The sequence below is a fragment of the Elephas maximus genome, chromosome 21 (genome assembly GCF_024166365.1).
Source record: "Elephas maximus indicus isolate mEleMax1 chromosome 21, mEleMax1 primary haplotype, whole genome shotgun sequence".
NCBI classification, from domain to species: Eukaryota; Metazoa; Chordata; class Mammalia; order Proboscidea; family Elephantidae; genus Elephas; species Elephas maximus.
The window spans coordinates 75,668,315-75,693,140 of record NC_064839.1 but is presented as its reverse complement, the minus strand read 5'-3'; positions in this window follow the sequence as shown (position 1 = coordinate 75,693,140).

Genomic DNA, 24,826 nt, shown 5'->3' with positions numbered 1-24,826 from the left:
CCTTAAGAATCATGTGGGACTCTATCAAGAAGGATAACCTGCGGGTGATTGGAGTCCCAGAACAGGGAGGGGGGACAGAAAACACAGAGAAAATAGCTGAAGAACTCCTGACACAAAACTTCCCTGACATCATGAAAGACGAAAGGATATCTATCCAAGATGCTCATTGAACCCCATTTAAGATTGATCCAAAAAGAAAAACACCAAGACATATTATCATCAAACTCGCCAAAACCAAAGATAAACAGAAAATTTTAAAAGCAGCCAGGGAGAAAAGAAAGGTTTCCTTCAAGGGAGAATCAATAAGAATAAGTTCAGACTACTCAGCAGAAACCATGCAGGCAAGAAGGGAATGGGACGACATATACAGAACACTGAAGGAGAAAAACTGCCAGCCAAGGATCATATATCCAGCAAAACTCTCTCTGAAATATGAAGGCGAAATTAAGATATTTACAGATAAACACAACTTTAGAGAATTTGCAAAAACTAAACCAAGACTGCAAGAAATGCTAAAGGAGATTGTTCGGCCTGATGACCAATAATATCAGGTACCAGCACAATACAAGGTCACAAAACAGAACGTCCTGATATCAACACAACTCAAATAGGGAAAGCACAAAAACAAACAAATTAAGATTAATTAAAAAAAAATAACAATACACATAACAGGGAATCATGGAAGTCAATCGGTAAAAGATCACAATGATCAAAAAGAGGGACTAAATACAGGAGGCATTGAACTGCCAGATGGAGAGTGATACAAGGCGATATAGAACAATACAAGTTAGGTTTTTACCTAGAAAAATAGGGGTAAATAATAAGGTAACCACAAAAAGGTATAACAGCTCCATAACTCAAGATAAAAGCCAAGAAAAACGTAACGACTCAACTAACATAAAGTCAAACACTATGAAAATGAGGATCTCACAATTTACTAAGAAAAACGTCTCAGCACAAAAAAGTATGTGGAAAAATGCAGTTGCCAACAACACACATGAAAAGGCATCAAAATGACAACACTAAAACCTTATTTATCTATAATTACGCTGAATGTAAATGGACTAAATGCACCAATAAAGAGACAGAGAGTCACGGACTGGACAAAGAAACACGATCCATCTATATGCTGCCTACAAGAGACACACCTTAGACTTAGAGACACAAACTAAAACTCAAAGGATGGAAAAAAATATATCAAGCAAACAATAAGCAAAAAAGAAGAGGAGTAGCAATATTAATTTCTGACAAAATAGACTTTGGACTTAAATGTACCACAAGGATAAAGAAAAAAAGGACACTATATAATGATAAAAGGGACAATTGATCAGGAAGACATAACCATATTAAATATTTATGCATCCAATGACAGGGCTGCAAGATACATAAATCAAATTTTAACAGAATTGAAAAGCGAGATAGACACCTCCACAATTATAGTAGGAGATTTCAACACACCACTTTCGGAGAAGGACAGGACATCCAGTAAGAACCTCAACAGAGACACGGAAGACCTACTTACAACAATCAACCAACTCGACCTCATTGACTTATACAGAACTCTCCACCCAACTGCTCCAAGTATACTTTTTTTTCTAGCGCACATGGAACATTCTCTAGAATAGACCACATTTTAGGTCATAAAACAAACCTTTGCAGAGTCCAAAACATTGAAATATTACAAAGCATCTTCTCAGACCACAAGGCAATAAAACTAGAAATAAATAACAGAAAAATAAGAAATCAAATACTTGGAAAATGAACAATACCCTCCTGAAAAAAGACTGGGTTATAGAAGACATCAAGGAGGGAATAAGGAAATTCATAGAATGCAACGAGAATGAAAATACTTCCTATCAAAACCTCTGGAACACAGCAAAAGCAGTGCTCAGAGGCCAATTTATATTGATAAATGCACACATACAAAAATAAGAAAGAGCCAAAAGCAGAGAACTGTCCATACAACTTGAACAAATAGAAAGTGAGCAACAAAAGAATCCATCAGGCACCAGAAGAAAACAAATAATAAAAATGAGAGCTGAACTAAATGAATTAGAGAACAGAAAAACAATTGAAAGAATTAACAAAGCCAAAAGCTGGTTCTTTGAAAAAATTAACAAAATTGATAAACCATTGGCTAGACTGACTAAAGAAATACAGGAAAGGAAACAAATAACCTGAATAAGAAACAAGAAGGACCACGTCACAAAAGAACCAAATGAAATTAAAAGAATCATTTCAGATTACTACCAAAAATTGTACTCTAACAAATTTGAAAACCTAGAAAAAATGGATGAATTCCTGGAAAAACACTACCTACCTAAACTAACACATTCAGAAGTAGAACAACTAAATAGACCCATAACAAAAAAAGAGATTAAAATGGTAATCAAAAAACTCCCAACAAAAAATGCCCTGGCACGGACGGCTTCACTGCAGAGTTCTACCAAGCTTTCAGAGAAGAGTTAACACCACTACTACTAAAGGTATTTCAAAGCATAGAAAATGACGGAATACTACCCAACTCATTCTATGAAGCCACCCTCTCCCTGATACCAAAACCAGGTAAAGACATCACCAAAAAAGAAAATTATAGACCTATATCCCTCATGAACATAGATGCAAAAATCCTCAACAAAATTCTAGCCAATAGAATCCAACAACACATCAAAAAAATAATTCACCCTGATCAAGTGGGATTTATACCAGGTATGCAAGGCTGGTTTAATATCAGAAAAACCATTAATGTAATCCATCACATAAATAAAACAAAAGATAAAAACCACATGATCTTATCAATTGATGCAGAAAAGGCATTTGACAAAGTCCGACACCCATTCATGATAAAAACTCTTACCAAAATAGGAATTGAAGGAAAATTCCTCAACATAATAAAGGGCATCTATGCAAAGCCAACAGCCAATATCACTCTAAACGGAGAGAACCTGAAAGCATTTCCCTTGAGAACGGGAACCAGACAAGGATGCCGTTTATCACCGCTCTTATTCAACATCGTACTTGAAGTCCTAGCCAGGGCAATTAGGCTAGACAAAGAAATAAAGTGTATCCGGATTGGCAAGGAGGAAGTAAAGTTATCACTATTTGCAGATGACATGATCGTATACATGGAAAACCCTAAGGAATCCTCCAGAAAACTACTGAAACTAATAGAAGAGTTTGGCAGAGTCTCAGGTTATAAAATAAACATACAAAAATCACTTGGATTCCTCTACATCAACAAAAAGAACACTGAAGAGGAAATCACCAAATCAATACCATTCACAGTAGCCCCCAAGAAGATAAGATACTTAGGAATAAATCTTACCAAGGATGTAAAAGACCTATACAAAGAAAACTACAAAGCTCTACTACAAGAAATTCAAAAGGACATACTTAAGTGGAAAAACATACCTTGCTCATGGATAGGAAGACTTAACATAGTAAAAATGTCTATTCTACCAAAAGCCATCTATACATATAACGCACTTCTGATCCAAATTCCAATGTCATATTTTAAGGGCATAGAGAAACAAATCACCAATTTCATATGGAAGGGAAAGAAGCCCCGGATAAGCAAAGCATTACTGAAAAAGAAGAAGAAAGTGGGAGGCCTCACTCTACCTGATTTCAGAACCTATTATACAGCTACAGTAGTCAAAACAGCCTGGTACTGGTACAACAACAGGCACATAGACCAATGGAACAGAATTGAGAACCCGGATATAAATCCATCCACGTATGAGCAGCTGATATTTGACAAAGGACCAGTGTCAGTAAATTGGGGAAAAGATAGTCTTTTTAACAAATGGTGCTGGCATAACTGGATATCCATTTGCAAAAGAATGAAACAGGACCCATACCTCACACCAGGCACAAAAACTAACTCCAAGTGGATCAAAGACCTAAACATAAAGACTAAAATGATAAAGATCATGGAAGAAAAAATAGGGACAACCATAGGAGCCGTAATACAAGGCATAAACAGAATACAAAACATTACCAAAAATGATGAAGAGAAACCCGATAACTGGGAGCTCCTAAAAATCAAACATCTATGCTCATCTAAAGACTTCACCAAAAGAGTAAAAAGACCACCGACAGATTGGGAAAGAATTTTCAGCTATGACATCTCTGACCAGCGCCTGATCTCTAAAATCTACATGATTCTGTCAAAACTCAACCACAAAAAGACAAACAACCCAATCAAGAAGTGGGCAAAGGATATGAACACACATTTCACTAAAGAAGATATTCAGGCAGCCAACAGATACATGAGAAAATGCTCTCCATCATTAGCCATTAGAGAAATGCAAATTAAAACTACAATGAGATTCCATCTCACACCAGCAAGGCTGGCATTAATCCAAAAAACACAAAATAATAAATGTTGGAGAGGCTGCGGAGAGATTGGAACTCTCATGCACTGCTGGTGGGAATGTAAAATGGTACAACCACTTTGGAAATCCATCTGGCGTTATCTTAAACAGTTAGAAATAGAACTACCATACAACCCAGAAATCCCACTCCTGGGAATATACCCTAGAGATACAAGAGCCTTCACACAAACAGATATATGCACACCCATGTTTATTGCAGCTCTGTTTACAATAGCAAAAAGCTGGAAGCAACCAAGGTGTCCATCAACGGATGAATGGGTAAATAAATTGTGGTATATTCACACAATGGAATACTACGCATCGATAAAGAACAGTGACGAATCTCTGAAACATTTCATAACATGGAGGAACCTGGAAGGCGTTATGCTGAGCGAAATCAGTCAGAGGCAAAAGGACAAATATTGTATAAGACGACTACTATAAGATCTTGAGAAATAGTAAAAACTGAGAAGAACACACACTTTTGTGGTTACGAAGGCGGGAGGGAGGGAGGGAGGGAGGGAGAGGGTTTTTTACTGATTAATCAGTAGATAAGAACTGCTTTGGGTGAAGGGAAAGACAACACTCAATACATGGAAGGTCAGCTCAATTGGACTGGACCAAAAGCAAAGAAGTTTCCGGGATAAAATGAATGCTTCAAAGGTCAGCGGAGCAGGGGCGGGGGTCTGGGGAACATGGTTTGGGAGGACTTCTAAGTCAATTGGGAAAATAATTCTATTATGGAAACATTCTGCATCCCACTTTGAAATGTGGCGTCTGGGGTTCTAAATGCTAACAAGTGGCCATCTAAGATGCATCAGTTGGTCTCAACCCACCTGGAGCAAAGGAAAAGGAAGAACACCAAGGTCACTCGACAACTAGGAGCCCAAGAGATAGAAAGGGCCACATGAACCAGAGACCTACATCATCCTGAGACCAGAAGAACTAGATGGTGCCTGGCCACAATCGATGACTGCCCTGACAGGGAGCACAACAGAGAACTCCTGAGGGAGCAGGAGATCAGTGGGATGCAGACCCCAAATTCTCATAAAAAGACCATACTTAATGGTCTGACTGAGACTAGAGGAATCCAGGCGGCCATGCTCCCCAGACCTTCTGTTGGCCCAGGACAGGAACCATCCCCGAAGACAACTCATCAGACATGAAAGGGACTGGTCAGCGGGGGGGAGAGAGATGCTGATGAAGAGTGAGCTAATTATATCAGGTGGACACTTGAGACTGTGTTGGCAACTCTTGTCTGGAGGGGGGATGGGAGGATAGAGAGAGAGTGAAGCTGGCAAAATTGTCACGAAGGGAGAGACTGAAAGGGCTGACTCAATAGGGGAAGAGCAGGTGGGAGTACGGAGTAAGATGTATGTAAACATACATGTGACAGACTGATTGGATTTGTAAACGTTCACTTGAAGCTTAATGAAAGTTAATTAAAAAAAAAAAATCATTGTGTAATCCAAGGTCAGGAAGAAGAAAGCATTACTCAATTCGGATCACAAAGATTTTCTCTGAAGTTTCTTCTAGGAGATCTCCTCCTCTTCAGTTTTGTGTTAACTAATTAATTGCCTACCCTGAGCATTCAATGGACTAAGAGATCTATGTACGATAAAATTGTGATCTACTCCCTCAGAGGAATTTGAGGTCTAGTCAATAACTACAAACAAAATGTTGCTAAATCACATTTTCTAGAGATAGAAATTTTTTTAATAGTTTTTATTGTGGTTTAAGTGAAAGTTTACAAATCAAGTCAGTCTCTCACACAAAAGCTTATATACACCTTGCTACACACTCCCACTAACTCTCCCCCTAATGAGACAGCCTGCTCTCTCCCTCCACTCTCTCTTTTCGTGTCCTTTTCTCCAGCTTCTAACCCCCTCTACCCTCTCATCTCCCCTCCAGGCAGGAGATGACAACATAGCCTCAAGTGTCCACCTGATCCAAGTAGCTCACTCCTCACAGGCATCCCTTTCCAACCCATTGTCCAGTCCAATCCATGTCTGAAGAGTTGGCTTCGGGAATGGTTCCTGTCCTGGGCCAGCAGAAGGTCTGGGGGCCATGACCACCGGAGTCTGTCTAGTCTCAGTCAGACCATTAAGTCTGGTCTTATGAGAATTTGGGGTCTGCATCCCACTGTTTAGAGAGAGAATTTTAAATAGAACTCCAAAGTAGAAATGATTAAAGTAACTAGATTTGAAAATAAAAACAAAACTATAACTACTAAACACTTAGCTTTTCAACAAAATTCTAAGGGTTTGGTTTTGGATTTTTTTGTTTTGTTTTGTATTTTAGTAAGAACCATTGAGTGTTTCTAAACAGTTTAGTGACAGTAGATGAAGTAGAATTAAAAATTTGTAGCCTAAAGAAGAACAGATGCAGACTCGCTCTCTTTTTATTTATTTATTGGTTTTCATTTTAGGCTAGCCAAAGACCAAACCATTAAGCGTCTCAATTATTGTCATAAAGGAATGAGACTTAAAAAGTTATCCATAACGAGCAGCAGGATCCTGGCTCCTGCTTTTTACTCAGCCACAGTTACGCTCACTGCACATATTTAACATGGCACACAATGTCCAGGTTTATTTCTCACTCAATCGCCAGGTCTACTCGCTTTCAATGCAGCAAACCTGAACCACCTCACCTACTGCCTACTGACTGTGGGCTTGGAAAATGCGGTGCTTCTCTTCTCTACATAAAATGTAGTCTGGAAATTTAAAGTGGAAGATAACAGAAAATTAGAACACTATCAAATGCAATTGGCTACACTTGTTCTTCCCACTACCGAAGTACATCCAACTTAATAATTAATGAACCTTGTAAAATTGTGGTTATTCGGTAAATATTAGGAACAAAGCTAAGGAATATCAGTAGACACTACGGCAGGGAACGCTCAGGATTAATGGAGTATGGTGTCCAGTTCACCCTTACAGCATCCAGAGTGACATGGCAGACGCCCAGCAGATGCCCAAGTTGCTTTAAAAGACTGGCTAGAGTAAGGAAAAGGAAAAGAAATGTGGAAACAGATATTTTTGAAAACCCAGACTTCTACAATATACCTGCTTCTGAGTGAGATAGTCCTGGTGAATGTTATTGCACAGACTCCAGTTTGTGTGATGTTAACCCTAAATTACATGCCACTTAAAATTTTGATAGTGAATTGTACAAAAATAGATTCATATTAACTTTTTGGCAATAGTGGTGTTGATTGACACGCATTTCCTCAAATACGATTTTCTTACTGGTACAGAGGTCGCTTTTCAAATTAATTCTGGCAAGGAAAAACTTTTGGCAGCTCTCTAGAAGATTCTTCTCTGTGGCAAAATAAATGCTCATCATTTAGAAAAGGAAGTAGAAAAAGAAAAAAATTAATACTGAAAGTATCATTTTGGGCAGGGCGGAAAGGGGATATGGGCAAAATTCCTGAGAGAATGCTATTAAACAAATGCATGTGATTTCTGTATTTCTAGTAGGCAAGAAGGAATTTCTTTGTTGCTTTTATATAGTATCAGGACAAGAAAACACCCTATTAAAATGTCCTCTTCTGTTCAGACCCAAAACATCTCTCATTAGCTACAACTCACCTGAGTTAAAAAGAGGTGTGTTATAAATTTAATGACACGTTTCGTTAATAATAAAAATCAATCTTTTGTTGAGGGAAAAAGAATAAAACACTTTTTTTTCTAACCCAAGGTATTGTTAAAGATGACTTGGTGTTCTAGAACAAATTAGGTTATCAACTGCATATGCCCATTAAATATCCTGTGTTTTGAGCATTTTCCATTTGCTTTCTCCACCTTCCTTAAAAACACTATTTTTTAATATTCAGTTATTTTTTGACAGAATATTTGAAAAATGTATCTCAAACTATGTCTTCTTATTTAAAAATTTAGAAAAGATTAATAATTATACTGTTTAATTATATGGTATTTTATATTTTTATTTTCATTAATATTAATATTTACTTCCCAAAATGTATAAGTTTCATTAGAAATATTTTTGGAAAATGCCAAATCTTTTATTGTCAGTATTAATTTTGAATTTAGAAACTTTTCCCAAAGTTATATAAGGAAATAATTTATATCCCCTGGGAATAGAACTAATTTAAAAATTTAAGATTCCTTCAATGCAAATATAAATTAAGCGTCTGTCAGTGTCTTTGCTCATTCTTTCCCTTAATTATTTCCCACAGAATCAAGTGGTTAAAAAGAAGTCTAAAATAGTACGTAGACTGACATGTAAAGTAATGTCCTTAGATTCTCGGGTGTGAATTCAGTAGCAAAAAAAGGATAGGAAGAGACTTGGAATCAATTGACTCTGGAGATTGTAGTGTTTAATAAATTTCTGGAAAAAGAGGTGACAATTCTAAAACACATGCTGGAATGTATATTCCTTCACAATTTCAGAAGACCTGGGGTCAGAAAAATGGGACTCATAGGATTCCTTCCAGGAGACCATTACAGCTCAGGGTACAACTAGATTTTCAGATTTGAATAATTTATAAAATCACTTTTTAAAAAATCAGAACAGGCACCCATGATTAGTGGATAATGTTTTATTGTAATGTTATTTAAATATTACATATAAATGTAGATTAACTTCCTTTATGCATTTTGCTATTATATATTTAAAAGTTGAAAGGAGCCTACAAATTATTTTTAAAAATAAAATGAATTAACATATGCTAGCAATATTATTAAGGTAAATAAGTGATACTGTTTAATTCTTGAAAATAAATTAGCAAAGTTGGATTCAATACTAAAATTGTATATTTTTCTATGGTTTATTTAACTTTGCAATTCAAGATTTTTGCTTTTGTGCATAAAGGAGCATAGATTTAATAATTATTAATTTATATATATATAACAAATAATTTATTTTCAAGCACCTTTATTTGTTGGAACAATAAATATAGTGGACTGTCTCCAAATGCAAAATTGAAAGCAGAATTCTGTTTATTTAAAAACCTTCTCTAAACTTACTGGTAATGAACCATTGCTAATGATGCATCGAGAGACGTGTTCGAGAAACAATATGATACTGAAAATGACTCTGATGACAGTAGAACTCGTCCTACGGTTTCTTTATACAGCGTTTGATCATACCAGTTCTCTGCACTTGACTCAAATGTTATTTACGTATTAAATCTACTCCATTATTTTCCCATAAACCCATTATAATTAAAATGATAAATTACTAGGTTCTACTGTTATTTTCCTGATGTCAAATAAAAACATCAAGATGTAAATGCCTTAACTAATCAACATCTTAAACTATAAAAATCCTTTTCCACTGCAAGTTCCTACAGCAAATAAGAAATTTCAATGACAGGAAAATAAATTTTATGGAATATAGTGGTAGACGCAAGATACAAATACAGGCTCTGCAATTATTTAGCAATATACTGTTCTAATGTGGTCATGTAGTTTATTTCAAACTTGCTTATTATTTTAGAATATCAAAGATAAAATAAAATAAATATTTTGAAACAGGCATACTGAATAGCAAAAGTTATATTCATTGACATCCATTTAAGAAACATAAATATTAATTAACATTTTCTTGGTAACCAAGAAGGTGGCTAAAATTGTCTGGAGATTATCATTGCGCTCATTGAAAAGTTTTAGAATGGAATATGATGCTGAGGGGTCAAAATAAATAAAACCAAAAAAACCCAAACCCAGTGCCACCAAGTCGATTCCAACTCATAACAACCCTATAGGACAAAGTAGAACTGCCCCATAGAGTTTCCAAAGAAGGCCTGGTGGATTTGAACTGCCGGCCCTTTGCTTAGCAGCCGTAGCACCTAACTGCTGAGCCAGCAGGGTTTCCATCAAAAAGAATAGACACCAAAATAATTGACCAACTGTAGGGCAGGGACTTTACAGATGAATATAATAAAACAATGCACAACAAAATTTGGTCTATAAAAAGTATATATAGCAATAAGGAAGGAAACAACTGCTCTAAAAATGCTGTGAATAAAAGACATTAGTAAAGAGTGTTTACAATAAGAATTATTAAAACAATTTTCTTAACTTAAATTTAAATATATAAATTGAAAGAATTCATTTTTATTTTCTTCAATTTTTTAATCCATCTGAAATCAACTGTAGTATATGATTTGATAGGAAATAAGTTACTCTTAGTTTTATAAATATTTAACTTTTTTTAAATAATTCATCACCTGCTAACCGGTTTGTGGCATCTATTATACACTGATGTATTAAACATAGTAAAGTCTATGTTGTTGATGTGAGTTGGAGCCGACTAGAATATTTTTAGCAATTTTCTTTTGTTTAACCATATGTCAACTATGCCCTTGAATAAAACTATGTTAAAATATTTAAAATTTTATAAAACAAAGAACTCGAAAAAGTAATTCACACTAGAAACATATTTTAAGAAGTTTCACCGTTATAGCCTTTAAATGAAATTTATTTAAAATTATATTATGTTCTAAAGTAAAAAATTTTCCATAAGCAAAATAAAACTATTATACTCTGTGAGGTTTAGATAAGTCTAACGAGTCCATAAGTGGGAAAATTTTAAACAATAGTCATATTTTACAATTGTTATACCATCTTATATAGCAAATCATGATCTGTTCAAAATTATCAATATTTTTTATATTCTTTGTCTCATTTTGTTATATGATATTGATCCCATAGAAGTAATTAGTGTTGTAGAGAGAGATTTATTTTACTAGACAAGGAAGGTGTATCATTTAGTGTTTCATCAGGGAAGCAGGTCCTCTACAGATCCTGATATAGAATAATATGTGATATGGAATCAGAGAAATGTTATAGCGGTGCACCCTGCATAATTTTGAGCGTTGCTGAGCAATGTAGCCACAGCTGTTGTCTCTACATCTGGTGGTGAGCCTAAAGTCGCTGCATACCATGAAGGCCTGCCCTTAGTAAGGAAAAATGGATGTGAGTTGCGGGGCATCCAGAAAAAAGCAGAAGTCACAGGGCAAACTGGAAACCACGTGGACCAGCTGGAACCCACAAGGCCAACCTTGGAGATGACAACCTGTCTTTATTATTTGCTACACACTCACAAATAGCTATATTCATGGACTCATATTTATTTATGCCCTATTTACTGAATTCCTACCGTGAGAACCATGGTTCCCGATAATATCAATGTATTTACTAATTTGCTCTCTCCAAATTTTTTTTTTTTAACAATAAATATGAAATACTTTTAAAATACCCAAACCAATACTACAGCTCACCACAAACAACAAATAAATTTCAAAATTTCTTGGCACTTGTTTTGTTCTTAACATAAATATTCCACTTGAGGGTTGATAATCATAATATCGTGCTTAAATCTTACCTGTCTTAGCTGGTCCTGCTGTAATAGGAATACCACAAGTGGGCGCCTTTAATGAGTGGAAATGTATTTTCTCACAGTTCAGGGGGTTGGAGCTCTGAATTCAAGGTACTGACTCTAAGGGAAGACTCTGTTGTCTCTGGAGGAAAATCCTTGTCTCAGCTTCTAGCCTGGCCCCAGTGTTCCTTAGTACCTAGGTCCTCCCACGTGGTGTCTATCTTTTCCCTTTTGGTGTTTGCTTGCCTCTGTGTCCATGCTACTCTTCATATCACCAAGAAGTGATTAGATTTAGAACACTTGAACGCAGCTGCTAACCGGAAGATTGGTGGCTCAGACTCACCCAAAGGCTCTGTGGAAGAAACGACTTGACAATCTGCTTCCCTACGGATTACTGACAGTAAAACTCTATGGAACGGTTCTACTCTGGCACACGTGGGATCACCATGATCAGAATTGATTTGAAGGCACAAAACCTAACTCATGGCGACCACAAGACAACAACAATTACTACTACTACACTCATTAACATAACAAAGAAAATCCTATTTCCAAATAGGATCATATCCACAAGTATAGGAGTCAGGACTTTGATACATATTTTGGGAGGGGGGCATAATTTAATCCACAACATTGTCTAAATTAATCCTTTATACATGTGGTTATGTTATCAATTTGAAAAAGTCCACTCGTTCCTGTTTTACACGTTTATTTTAAAGTTTTTACCTTTATCTGTTAGAGCAGTATTAGGTTTGCAGAAAGTACAGAAAGTCCTCATAGCCTCTCTGCCCCCTGCACGTTATTTCTCCTGTCCACATCGTGGATTCTTGTGAGAGGTTTTTACAGTTGGTGGACCAACATTGACCTGTTATTATTAACTAAAATCCATCACTACATTAGAATTCACTCTTTTAGCTTTGATTTGCCCTCATTTTTATTTTACAACTTAAATAATTTTTTTCTTTTTGCATAGGGAAATCATTAACGCATGTTAAAGTGGATGTGCTTCCTCCTTTTCACCCAATCTGTCAGTAAGTACTTTTACCTAGTTTCTGATGTAGTCTTTCTGCGTCTCATTTTTGTGTGTTTTTTTTCTTGCAAAATAAGCAAACATAATTTTATATCTTGATTTCCCTTATAATAGTCTGCATCTTGTTGTTGTTGTTGTTGTTGTTGTTTTTACTCCACATCAGCTGATGATGCTCATATCGACCTTTTTCTTTCATTTTACTCCTGCACTCCACCCCACCGTGTAGATGCAAACTAAGTGTTTTCTATGGTTGGGTGTCTAGCTGTTTTCCAACACGTTGCCATTAAAAATAAAAGGAAAAGAAAATTAATTAAAAAAAAAAGAAAACATAGTACCACAATAATACATTTGTGAATGCACTTTTTTTTTTTCAGAATTTCAAGATATATCTTTAGGATAATACCTAGAAGTGGGATATCTAGACTAAAGAGTAATTACTTATGTGGCCATGTTTATGGTGTCAAATTTCCCTTTATACAGGTAAGTCCATTTTCTACTCCTACAAGCAAGGCATGAGAGAACCTAATTCCCCACATTTTTGTCACCTCTGTCTGTGGTCAAACTTTAGAAGTTTTTATAATCTGATAGATGAAAATGTTTATACTAGCGTAGCTTTATTTTGCATTTCTCTTATTATACATGAAGATAAAGGCCAGTTGTGTGAACTGTCCATGTTCTTTACACATTTTCTGCATTTTTTTTTCTTGATTTTGCAAAGTTATTTGATATGTTAAGCGGTCTTTTGTTGTTGTCCATCTTTGTTTTGTTTTGACTTCTTGTATTTGGTTTTGCCGCTGAGTAGTTTGATGCTGATTTGAATTTTGTAATTTTTAGGTGATTTGCTCTTTTTCTCTGGAAGCTTTATAAATGTGCCTATTTGTTGATATTTTTAAGTGTACTTAAAATTTGTCAGGTTGTGCAGTTTTCCTTATCTCTTTTGTTTGGCATTCTATGAGCCTTTTAAATCTAACATCTTTAATCTTTCTTCAAATCTGGACAATTTATCACCATAGTTCTTCAAATACCTCTTCCTCTACATTTATAGTATTTTCCCTTTACAACTCCATATCTAATTATGTTTACTTGATATTTTCTTTTTCTTTAATCCTTCCTGCTACAATCCTTCCGGTTGCATTCAAAAGCGTTCCTCTGTCCAGTCTTTCAGTTTACTAATTAATTGTTCAGCAGACTCATTTCATTATTTTTTCCCATCTATTATGTCCTTCAGTTCAACTAAACTCCTTCATTACTATTTCCATAGTTCTTTATGACATCTTGTTAATTTTATATTGCAAATACCCTCCTTGTCTTACTAGATATACTTATCTGGCCTAGTTAAATTGCTTTTTTAAATGAATACTTTTTTTTTTTTATTGAACTTTAGATGAAGGTTTACAGAACAAACTAGTTTCTCATCAAACAAGTAGTACACACATTGTTGTATGACGTTGGTTAACAACCCCACAACTTATCAGCACTCTCACTTCTCAACCCTGGTCCCCTATTACCACCTGTCCTGTTCCCAGGGCTGGTACCCAGTCTTGCCCCAGGGCTGGTACACCCATTTAGTCTTGTTTTGTTCGATGGGCCTGTTCAATGTTTGGCTGAAGGGTGAACTTCAGGAGTGACCTTTACTGAGATGAAAGTGTGTCTGGGGACCATACTCTCAGGGTTTCTCCAGTCTCTGTCATGGCCTAGTTAAATTCTCGGTGTTCATGTGCCAACAATTGTGCCCCAGATGGTACATCTTGTTCCTGTTTAGTTTTTGTCCTTTGCCAGGTTGTGCTTCTCAGACAGGATCTAGTATTACTTGTTGCCCACAAAGTCTTGATCTCTTAGCTATGGTAGCTTTCTTTTCTAAGAGTCTATCTGGGAAGTTGTGAAGCCCAGGCTATCACTTGAGTTTAAAGATAAAAGTGAGTTAAGAAGAAGGGTGGAAAGAAGCTCCACAGAAAAATTTCCCAGATATCAGAGACAACTGCTAACTTCTGCCATTTGCAGCCATCTCAGCAGGGTGCCTCCTCTGGTCTCAGATTTTACGTAAAAATTCTCAGGGAGAACAGCTCTGGGAGAAAATGCAGAGGAATGGTATTTAAGAACATCAAGTACATCCTTCCCTGTTTTCATCAAATTCTGGAATTGTCGTTGTTGTTAAATGCCGTTGAGTTAGTACTGACTCATGGCAACCTTACGCACAACAGAATGAAACGCTGCCAGGTCCTGTGCCATTCTCATAACCGTTGTGCTTGAGCCCATTGTTGTAGCACTGTGTCAATCCATTTCATTGAGGGTTTTCCTCTTTTTCTCTGACCCTCTACTTTGCCAAAAATGATGTTCTTCTCCAGGGACTGGTCTCTCCTGAAAACCTGTCCAAAGTATGTGAGACTAAGTCTCCCCATCCTTGCTTCTAATTAGCATTCTGGTTGTATTTCTTGCAAGACAGATTCGTTCCTTCTTCTGGCAATCCATGGTATAGTCACTATTCCTCAGGAACATCACAATTCAAAGGCATCAATTCTTCTTTGTTCTTCCTTATTCATTGTCCAGCTTTCACATGCATATGAGGCAATTGGAAACACCACACCTTGGGTCAGGGGAATCTTATTCCTTAAAGTGACGTCTTTGCTTTTCAACACTTCATAGAGATCTTTTGCAGCAGATTTGCCTAATGCAAGGCCTAACTTGATTTCTTGACTGCTGCTTCCATGGGCTTTGATTGTGGGTCCAAGTGTAATGAAATCCTTGATGACTTCAGTCCTGGAATGAAAGGAAACTAACCCATGTGTATTTATTCTGAAGCCACATCTTATATTTCTGCTTTTTGACTAGTTCCCCCTAATTCTGAGTACTCTCTAAATCTTATAATTTCTTCACAGTTTCAAATTCTTTCATATCAGTCAAGTCTGATTCTCCAGCATTTTAGATTATAAAATACAGCAGTGATTTCCAAATCTAAGGGGTCACAGGTATCAAGTAGGTTTTAAATGCAGCTCCTCACGTTTTAACCCCTGATCTACTCAGTCAGAATCCCTGGAGCTGTGATTCCTAACCTGTATATTTCCAACTCCTCAGGTAATTCGAATGATCACCTCCAGTTGATAATCATTTGTATAAACCATATAATTGAGCTGTTCGTTTATGACCCTCTGCTTCATACATACATGTATATTTTTTTCTATTTTAAAGCAAATTGATACTAATTAGACAGAGAGGACTTTGAGTCACATATATGGACACATGACATACACAATCACACAGCTGACATGGAGGCAATAACTCTAATGTGCTGAAAAATTTGTTAATATTGTGGATCAACGCTGATACATAGTCATTGGCTTCCTTTCTTTTTTCAGCCCTTTCAATTCCGTTGTGGTATTTGCTGTCACAGTTCTCTGAAAAAGCACTACAGTCTGAATGCCACGCTCTTCATTTAAACTACAAATACTTATTGTTGTTGTTGTGTTGTTGTTAGGTGCCCTCGAGTTGATTCTGACTCATAGCAACCCTATGAACAAGAGAATGAAACACTACCTGGTCCTGTGCCATTCTTAAAATGGTCCCTATGCTTGAGCCCATTGTTGCAACCACTGTGTCATCCATCTTGTTGAGGGTCTTCCCCTTTTTTGCTGACCCTCTATTTTACCAAGCATGATGTCCTTCTCCAGGGACTGATCCCTCCTGATAACATGTCCAAAGTACATGAGATGTAGTCTTGCCATCCTTGCTTCTAAAGAGCATTCTGGTTGTTCTTCTTCCAAGACAGATTTGTTTGTTTTTTCAGCAGTCCATGGTATAGTCAATATTCTTTGCCAACACCAGAATTCAAAGGCATCAATTCTTCTTTGGCCTTCCTTATTCATTGTCCAGCTTTCATATGCATATATGAAGTGGTTGAACGTTAACCAATTCTTTTTGGTATAGTGACTTTGTATATTCCTTCCATCTTCTTTTGATGCTTCCTGTGTCATTTAATATTTTCCCTGTAGAATCCTTCACTATTGGAACTTGAGGCTTGAAGTTTTCTTCAGTTCTTTCAGCTTTAGAAATGCTGAGTTTGTCCTTTCCTTTTGGTTTTCTATCTCCAGCTCTTTGCACATGTCAACATAATAATTTGGCTTCTTGAGCTGCCCTTTGAAATCTTCTGTTCAGCTCTTTTACCTCATCATTTTTTTCCTTTTGCTTTAGGTACTCAATGTTCAAGTGCAAGTTTCAGAGTGTCTTCTGACATCCATTTTGATCTTTTCTTTCTTTCCTGTCTTTTTAATGACCTCTTACTTTCTTCATGTATGGTGTCCTTGATGTCATTCCACAACTTGTCTGGTCTTCCGTATTAGTGTTCAGTGAGTCAAATCTATTCCTGAGATGGTGACTAAATTCAGGTGGCATATAGTCAAGGTCATACCTTGATCTTGTGCATTTGTTCTAATTTTCTTCATTTTCAACTTGAACTTGCATGTGAGTAATTGATGGTCTGGTCCAAAGTTGGCCCCTTGGCCTATTTCCGACTGATAATATTGAGCTTTTCCATGGTCTTCTTCCATACATGTAGTCGATTTTATTCCTATGTATTCCATCTGGTGAGGTTCATGTGTATAGTCGCCATTTATGTCGGTGAAGAAAAGTATTTGCAATGAAGAAGTCGTTGCTCTTGCAAAATTCAATCCTGAGATCTCCAGCATCATTTCTATCACCAAGGCCATATTTTCCAACTATCGATCCTTCTTCTTTGTTTCCGACTTTCCCATTCCAATCATCAGTAATTATCAGTGAATCTGACTGCATGTTGATCAATTCTAGACTGCAGAAGTGGGTAAAAATCTTAATCTTTGTCTTTGTCCTTAGTAGCTGGTCCATAAATTTGAATATATTTGTATTAACTAGTCTTCCTTACAAGAATGTGAGTACTATCCTATCACTGACAGCATTGTACTTCAGAATAGATCTCGAAATGTTCTTTTTGACAATGAAAGGCAACACCATTTCTCTTCTAGTTGTCATTCCCAGCATAGTAGACCATAGGTTGTTCGATTGAAAGTAATCAATACCAGTCCATTTCTGCTCACTAATGCCTAGGATATCAATGTTTGTGTGTTCCATTTCACTTTTGACAATTTCCAATTCTCCTAGATTCATACTTTGTACATTCTAGGATGTTTACAGCTGTTTCTTCTCGTTTTGAGTCATGCCACATCAGCAAATGAAGGTCCCGAAAGCTTGACTCCATCCACATCATTAAAGTCGACTCTGCTTTGAGGAGGCAGTTCTTCCCCAGTCGTGTTTTGAGTGCCTTCCATCCTGAGGGACTCATCTTCTGGCACTATATCAATGTTCCACTGCTATTCATAAGGTTTTCACTGGCTAATTCTTTTCAGATGTAGACTGCTGTGTCCTTCTTCTTAGTCTGTCCACCATGAGTGGCCTTGCTGGTATTTGAACACCAGTGGCATAGCTTCCAGCATCACAGCAACACATGAGCCCCCATGGTAAGACAAACTGCCAGATGCGTGGGGGAACAAATACTTAGCACTTACACGTTTAACACGTCCTGGAGGTACAGTAGTTAAGGGCTTGTCTGCTAACCAAAAGTTCAGTGGCTCAAAACCACCAGCCACTCCGCAAAAGAAAGATGTGGCAGTCTGCTTCTGTAAAGATTTCCAGCCTTACAAGTCTTGTGGGACAGCTCTACTCTGTCCTACAAGATCACTATGAGTCAGAATGGACTTGAGGCCAATGGATTTTATATGGATACAATAATGACAATAAAAGACATTGCCCTCATGACACTTATGTTCTACATGGGAAAGAAAGTATGCAATAAATAAACAAAGTAATTTAAACTATATATTAGGTAGTGGTAAATGCTATGAAAAAAATTAAATAAGTATGGAGTATGGTATTTTAGATAGGGTTGTAGAGGAAAGTCTTCGTGAGAAGGTGGCATAAGGAACCTAAAAGAAAGGCCATGTCACTGGGTAGGGAAGAAAAAGTACAACTTCTCTCTGTATTTAGGGAATAGAATTGTGGCCTGTAGGAGTGAGCAACAAGGAAAATGTTAGAGATACAATTGGAGAGGCCCCTGATAGCCAGATGAAGTAGACACATTGATCTCAATTTTTTTCAAATAATGGACCACATAGGAAATGTGAGATACTGGAGAAAAGGGGTAGAGATTTTTCCCAGTACAACTGCACTGAGGCATACCTCGATGCCCTCACAACTGGGAGGGGAGGATCCATACCTGAACATTTGTGGCATCGTTTCCTGATCAGATTGGGGAACTCCTGGTAACGATGTAAAGTTATGGGATTTGGTTCTGATGAGACTAGAAAGTAAGTGAAAAGGTTTTACTTAAGTTTCCAAGAAACTCATGGTGCCAGAGGATTTAATTTTTTATATCTTTTCTTTTGTCACTTCTTCGCATTTTATGTTACTGTCAGGAACTTTTGTTTTTTAAAGCTTTCTTCTCCTATAGAACTGTTCTCTATTATTTCTCTTCTAAGTCCCCTGATTCTCACCCACTTTTTTTCAGATTTTTTTCCTACCCATTCATTTTTGATGCTTCCCAATGCTCTGTCCTTAGGGTTCTCTTCTCATACAATACTGTTTATGAGCTATCATATCCTAAGGTGTGAATTCAAATGCCACAGATACACTGATGTCTTTCATATTTTTATCTCCAGTTCAGAACTCTTCCCTGAGCAAAAAAAAAAAAATTAATTTCTGCATAGGTATTTTATTTACAAAAATAATATTCACCTTAAGATGATTAGGTTCAGTCTAAAGTCACAATCCTTTACAACAACCATGGTGTTCATCTCCAAGTGCTTCTATGTTTATTAATGACACCTTTAGCTACTTTTTCCCACACCACATATACTGGGGTCTTCCCTGACTAACCCCACTCTCTTGTCTTTCATACATATCAATCACTGCACTGTCTTGTCTATTCCATGTCTAAAATATTCCCCAGAAACATCTTGTTTACTCTACTTCTATTGTTACAGCTGTGTTGAAATTACCATGGTTCTTTTTATAAAATTGTTACAAACCAGTGGATTCATATAAGATGAACATTGGATATATTAAAATTAGACTTTATATATGAAAAGAGAAGGAGAGATTAAATGAGAGGGAGAGAGAGAAAAATGGAGTGAAACACGTTACATTTATCCTTCCATTTCATTCAGGGGCCCATATTCTACTCTCCACGGGCTTGAAATAAGATTTGCAATCTACTTTTTCTTCAGTCTTGGGTCCCAAATCCTTTCCTCACTGAACTTCTTTTGTGGCTATGAAAATAAGTATTTTTTGTACAGTATGGGTCCTAATAGTAAGCTAGCTGCTTACATCTGGCACTAAGCTGAAAAACAAACAAGCAAAACTCCCTCTTTACCAATATAAGAAGAAAATCTGGCAACTATTTCACTCATTTAATTATTCAGTGAATATTTATTAAGCTTGTGATGTATGCAATCCATTGTTATAAGCTCTAGGAATCAGTAGTGAATTACATATGTAAAGCTCATATGTACTTTGTATTTATGAAGAGACGTTTTATTGGTTTCTAACGTGTCATATTTATAACGGGTTTTCCTGGGAAATATTGACTACATGCTGTTAACCCCAAAAAATAAAAGGAAACAAAACCCTTCACCATCAAGTTGATTCCAACTCATACAATAGGCTATATATTTAGAATCAAATGCCTGTGTTCAAGTGACTCCATTGTAAACTCCTTATAAATTCTCCTGCCCTAGTCTCTAATAGGTTTCACTCTCTCTACCCAATTAATGCTCTCCCAATAAATGTGAAAGACCTATCTTTAAATCATATATCACCTTCCTTATTTTCCCCAGGACTCCTCATTTATTCTGAAAACAAAATTCAGACTCCTTATATTCTTAAATGTTGTTTAAGTTTACAGCCTTATTTGTTGATCAACTCCCCTTTTGCAATTTAAGCTCTAGAAATAGTGACCTGCTCATGACCCTGACCTCACAGGGATCTTTCAGGAATCTTGGTCATTCACATTCCATCTCCTCTCCTGGGACAAAAAAAAAAAAAAAAAACATTACCAGCAAGTCAATTCCGACTCATAGCTACCCTAAAGGACAGAGTAGAACTGCCCCATAGGGTTTCCAAAAAGCCGCTGATAAATTTGAACTGCCGAACTTTTGACTAGCCATCAAGCTTTTAACCACTGCTCTACCAGGGGCCCCACCTGGGTCATGCTGCATGGCAAGTATCTCTGCCAGAATACTTCATATTTTCTTCTTTTCTCTGCCTGCCTCCCCCGTTCTGAGCTCCCCTCCCTCTCCTCCCCAGGAGGACATACAGACTCCTTCTCTCGGGTCTCCGGAACACTTTGTGCATTCCTCCAATGCAATCCATGTTTCTGTTCTGTAATCCTTGGTGTGCTTTTCTCCTCTCTACACTGCTAGCTTCTCTTTTGAGTTCTTGTTTTGTTTTCTTTATAAGAGATACCTCTGTTTTCATTTTCTTATATTCCTGTCACCAGGTGCTGTTCTTGCTATATAATACATACTCACTACCTGTATTTCACAAATGAGTAAATACTAGAATCTAAAATATATATTGCTACACCCAGGGATATGGACATTGACATCAAACACAGTTACTACTGGCAAGTTAAAAAAAAATTTTAGGGGATGGAAAATTTGCACCTAACACATGCTTGAGTATATGATTAGGGAAACTGCAAGTAAGATAATAGATATAAGCAAGGAATATATTTTTAACTCAAGTGTAGCAATAGAGAAGGAAAAGCATGATCAGACAAAATAATACAAAAGACTTTGGAATAAAAGTGGCAGAGAAAGAAAGAATACAAATAAAAAATGGACAATTTGATCACAGATAAAACTAAATAATTTTACATCTTAACAACTCTCCACCCCCACCTCCCTCCAGAAAAAAATTATCTCTTTCACATCAAAAGAGTTTTGCAGACCAGTAGATTTTCATCGGAACAGATTTATTTTGTAGGCATGGTAGATGATTAAAACATAGACAATACTTTTTATTTTGTAATAAATACATTAAAACATTTTAATATCTCTAAAATCAAATAACCTGACATCGTTGGGGGATTATGTATAATTCTATCCAGCAAGTCTGATCACTCTCACTTAATCTATAATTGTTTCATAGTTGCAACAACACTTCAATATATAACCCAAAAACCCAGTGCTGTTGAGTCAATTCTGACTCATAGCGACCCTATAGGACAGAGTAGAACTGCTCCATAGAGTTTCCAAGGAGCACCTGATGGATTTGAACTGCTGACCTCTTGGCTAAGCCATAGCACTTAGCCACTACTCCACCAGGGTTTCCCTTCAATATATACTACCCCTTAATTCTAATAATATCCCCAAGAGATCATACTTAACTCAATTTTACAGACAAAGAAATGGTCACAAAGGATGCTGACTTGCCTGAGATTACTTAACTGATCAACAGACACTCAACATCTAGATCAGGCTATTGCTTTCTAAGGTCAGTACTTTTCAGTTCCATAACATGACCTCTTACCATAAAATCATTCCACCGAAACATCGTCACAGGCTTGTTCAAATGAAGCTGATGTACATGTAAGATATTTCTTATTCAGGACTCCCCACCAACACTTGGAACCTGTGAGTGCTTTCTCAGAAGGCTTTACTTATCATGGAAGAGCTCTAAGTTGAGAGTAAATAAAATGGCATATACAGTAAAATCTGTGAAAGCCAGAACCTGTGTAAGATAGGAACCACTGAGAGAAGGAAAACTTAAATATTTTCCACTAAAACAAGAAGTAAAGAAGTGGTAATTTTTTTAAGGTTGCATCCTTTCAAAAGCAAACATCTCATGGGACCCGGGCAAACAAGGCAGTCCATCAAGTTCTGGCTCTCACAGGTTTCACTGTATAATAAGTAAATAGGCCACCTCCAAACAGGTTACTTTTGATTTCCAAAGTGTCAGTTATTGCCACTTTGAAAACAAACATTTAAGTCCAGTGAATATGCCCAAACTCAGAAAAAGATACCTACTAACCTAGCTATGGGCAAATATGATGCAAAATACCTCTATAAAGTGTTAAAAATCAAACACATCTCTTTGAGGACTAAAGTGCACTTGACCCAAGCCACGGCATTTTTGAATGTCACCTATGCATGCAAAAGCTGGACTATGAATAAGGAAAAAAAAAAAAACCAAGCCTGTTTCCATTGAGTCAATTCTGACTCATAGCAACCCTATAGGACAAAGTAGAGCTGCCTCATTGAGTTTCCAAGGAGCACCTGGTGAATTCGAACTGCCGAACTTTTGGTTAGCAGCCATAGTTCTTAACCACTATGCCACCAGAGTTTCAGACCTAAGAAGAATGGATTCATTTGAATTATGATGTTGGCAAAGAAAATTGAATATACATACCATGGACTGCTGGAAGAATAAACAAATCTGTCTTAGAAAAAGTACAGCCAGAGCGCTCCTTAGAAGCCAGGATGGTGAGACTGCATCTCACTTACTTTGGACATGTTACCAGGAGGACCATTCCTTGAAGAAGGGCATCATGCTTGGTAAAGTAGAGTCAGTGAAGAAGGGGAAGACCCTCAATGAGATAGTTTGACACGATGAGCAACAATGGGCTCAAGTGTAACAATGGTTGTGAGGATGGTGTAGGACTCGGCAGTGTTTCTTCTGTTGTACATAGGGTCACTATGAGTCAGAACCAACTCAATGGCACTTAACAACAACATCTTTGATATTTATATTTTATTGTTTATTTGTATCTTGAAACACAAAGTTGCTTGAAAAGTTTATTAACAATAGAAAAGCTTTCTTGAATAATACTTTGATAAACTTTTGTTATTAATAACAATATTTAATTGAGTACTCACAATTTTTAAGGTTCTAAATTTTAGTATATATATATATATATACAGATAGATAGATACAGGTATATAGATATACACACACACAAGCATATATATACCAAAAAAAAAAAAAACCAAACCAAATGCCACTGAGTTGATTCCGACTTACAGCGACACTATAGTTAACATTCTAGATATAACTCAGATGGAAGTGTGAAAGTAAAGACTTACTTATAATCAGCTAACTGCACTTCTTTTGTAAGGAAAGTTTAGGAAATACATCTTGTATTATTTTCAGTTGTTTAGTAGCAGCATGAGGTCAGTGCACTCATAGTCAGTAATTAGATAAAAGGTTCAAAAATATATTACCCAAATACCACATTTTCCTTTTTTAATTAAATTATACTTGCAGACAGTGCAGGTAGCTATGAAAATCAAGTTAAATTGTTTTCTATATGCAATTTTGTTATTAGAAGCTTCTTGGTTTTAATCCTTCATGGTAAAAGGTAACTTGGTCTACAGTAGTATATTTATCTGTATGTGAATACATTTTCTTTCCTCTCCCTCCTGCTTTCTCTATTTCACGTAAAACATTCCCAAATAAGAGCTCAGCAGATGCTCCTGGGATGGACGCATGGTTTACATTGAAAGCTTTCCTTGAGACAATGTATCCCAGAGTATGGTACTAAAAAAAACTCTTTATATCCAAATCATGTGGGGAATATGTTATAATTTCAGATTTCTTGACCCTAATCCAAATCTAAGTCATAATCTCTGGGTAGACTTTTTTTTTTAACTTTTTTTAGCTAAATCCTAGGTAAAACCTGAGAGTCAATTCCGTAATATTTCAATTTATTATCAAGTGATTTATCACTTAGAGAAAGTATACTAGATGTATAAGTAGCTAGAGTAAACACAGATACACTGAAAGTTTTAGCAGAGCAAGAAACAGAAACCTGGGAATTCCTTTCTTCTATATTTATACAACAGTCATGTTAAAATTGCATAAAATGTAACTCTTATGTGAAAAGGACATTGAAGGGAAGAATTCCAACCACTAGAAGGGTGGGTTCAGTGTAATCAACATAGAACTTGGGTTAAGTTGTTTACTTAACCAATCTGAGCCTCTTTCACCGTCATTAAAGTAATGATAGGGCTGGCTACTTCAGAGAGCTGTTGAGAAGTAAGACCATATGATTGGG